Source organism: Magnolia sinica, chromosome 13 (genome assembly GCF_029962835.1).
Source record: "Magnolia sinica isolate HGM2019 chromosome 13, MsV1, whole genome shotgun sequence".
Classification (NCBI taxonomy): Eukaryota; Viridiplantae; Streptophyta; class Magnoliopsida; order Magnoliales; family Magnoliaceae; genus Magnolia; species Magnolia sinica.
In genome coordinates this window covers 61,537,237-61,539,909 of record NC_080585.1, presented here as the reverse complement: position 1 = coordinate 61,539,909, position 2,673 = coordinate 61,537,237, and positions in this window count along the sequence as shown.

The following is a 2,673-nucleotide window of genomic DNA, read 5'->3' as shown; positions in this document are numbered from 1 at the left end:
TTGAAAGACACAATCGTGAGGGTTTTAGGTGAACCTGGAAAAACCTATTTTCATAGTAAATGCTAATATCCACTGTGTGAGGATATTAGGAGTGGAGTAGTTGTATGGCTATTTTTCTAAACAGTTGGTGTTCACACAAGCAAACCACTATAATTCTTTGTGTTTTGTGGTTTGAATGTTTATTTATTTTAGTGGATGATTGTAATTTCCCTTATTACATTTGTGGAGAATGTTGTAATCCTTACGTGGATGCGTGGGAATGTTGTAATAGCTTAGATTTCCTTTCTTCCTATTTATTTTTTATTCCTCTATAACAGTTTAAGTTTTTGATATACAAACCGTTCTAGTAAGATTGTCCTGCCATAAACCCTTGGTTTTTATAGTGTAAGGTTGTCCTTAGAACAACATTTGTATCAACCTCTCAATACTCGTTCTTTTGAGGTTGTCTTTAAATTCAGCATTGTGGTATTATTTATTGCTATCTGTATTTAATTTATTTAAATTCCGTTGTTAAGTTTTAATTTGGCATAGTCCTATTCACCCCCCCCCCCCCCCCCCTACCCCAATCTAGGACATATAGCTCAGCCTTTTCAAGTGGTATCATAGCCTAATAGCTCGTCTTTAATTATTCTATTTGGATTTATTTTCTGAGCTAATCAATCTGAGCTATTTAAGATGTCAACTTTTAATAGTCTTTCAGTCACTAGGCCTCTACCATTTGATGGCTCCAATTATGCCTATTGGAAAGCCAGAATGAGGATTTTCTTAAAATTCATGGATGAGAGTGTGTGGGAAGCCACAGTGACTGAATGGACCCCTCCTATCACTGAAGTAACTGGTATTAATGGATTCAAAACTATGAAAATCACACCTTATTTTTCTTGGACCACTCTTCAGAAAAATGAAAGTATTACCAATGCAAAGGCTTTAAACGTCATAACTTGTGTACTATCACCGGATGAATTCAAAAGAATTATATCCTGTGATACTATAAAGAAAGCCTAGGATATTTTGGAAATGACACACGAGGGAACAACAATCGTCAAGAAATCTAAAGTCCAAATCCTCACAACTAAATTTGAGGAAATACGTATGGAGGAAAGTGAAACATTCATGCTTTTATACTAGATTAAATGACATTGTTAACTCTATGTGAGGTCTCGGTGATAAAATCTTAGAAAGTAAAGTCTATGCAAAGATACTATGCTCACTACCTGAACAGTTCAATTCAAAGGTGACCGCGATCTAGGAACTTCGTGATACGGATAATATGAGGGTAGAAGAGTTAGTTGGTTCTTTACAAACCTATGAGTTAAATTTTAAAGCTCCTAAAGGTAAATTCATCGCCCTTATGTCTTCTAAATCTATTTCTCAAGAAAATAGTAATTCTGATTTAGAAAATTCTGAAGATGATATGGCCCTTTTAGCTAAAAAGTTTTATAAGATTTTTAAAGGTAAAAAGAGGGTTGATTTTCAAAAATCTAATGATAAGAAAAGATCTAAATCTAAAACTTTAAAATCTTTAAAAGATAGTCAATGTTACAACTGCCATGAATATAGGCATTTAGCAAACAAGTATTCTAAAAAGGACAAACCTAAAAAAGAAAGGTATGTTGGCTACTTGGGATGAATCTTCTGGCTTTAAAGCCTCTTCTAAATCAGAAGATTCTGAAACCAAGTCAGGTAATGAAGTCAAAGCCCTTATGACTCTAGTTAAGTTCACTTTTTTAAATCATGATGATTCAACTAGTGAAGAAAATCTGAATAGTGATCATGAAAATGAAGATCTGCAAGATGCTTATAATGCCCTATACAAGGAAAGTTGTAAAATTGCCATAAAACTAAAACTTCAGAAAGAAAAGTTTTTGAAACTTAAAGAAAATTTTGATACTCTTGTTTTAAAAAAATCCCATATTTCAGATTCTTTTAAAAAAACTAAATGCGAGTTAGATTTCAAAACCTTTCTTATTAAAAATCTAAAATCTGAAAATAAAAAATTAAAACTTGAAGTCTCTTCACTTTTGAGTTTAAAGGATACGTGGAGGTATGCCCAAGGAGATCCTAAGTTAGAAAAACTATTATCTGGATCCAGAAAATGTGGCAACCGATCCAGTTTGGGCTACAACAAAAATATCCCTCCCAAACATAAGAATACTCCTCCTAAGTTTGTGAAAGGAGAGTCTTCAAACTCAAAAGGGAAAAGTTCAAATCAAAATTATTCTAAAAATGCTAAAACTTTTCAATCCTTAAAACCTAAAAGTATCCATATCAACTATAAAAATCAGAATCGTAATCCTTTAGCTGAGAAAATTATTGATTTACTTAAGGAGCTCTTAAAATATAACTCAATGGGTTGGTCTTATAACAACTACAATCATAAAAAGACCAACTATACTCCTAAACCCAAAACAGTTATGAAATGGGTTCCTAAGATGACTTACTTGGTTGCTCACACAGCTTTCAAAGCATCAAGCCATTTAAAGTGGTACCTAGACAGTGGATGCTCCGGGCACATGACTAGTGCTAAAGGTCTGTTCACCAATCTTAAAGACATGATTGATGGTTCAATCACATTTGGTGATGGTAGCAACTGCAGGATTACTGGCCAAGGTACTGTTCAACTTTCTAACCTCCCTTTATTTGAGAATATTTTATATGTAGAAGGTTTAAAAC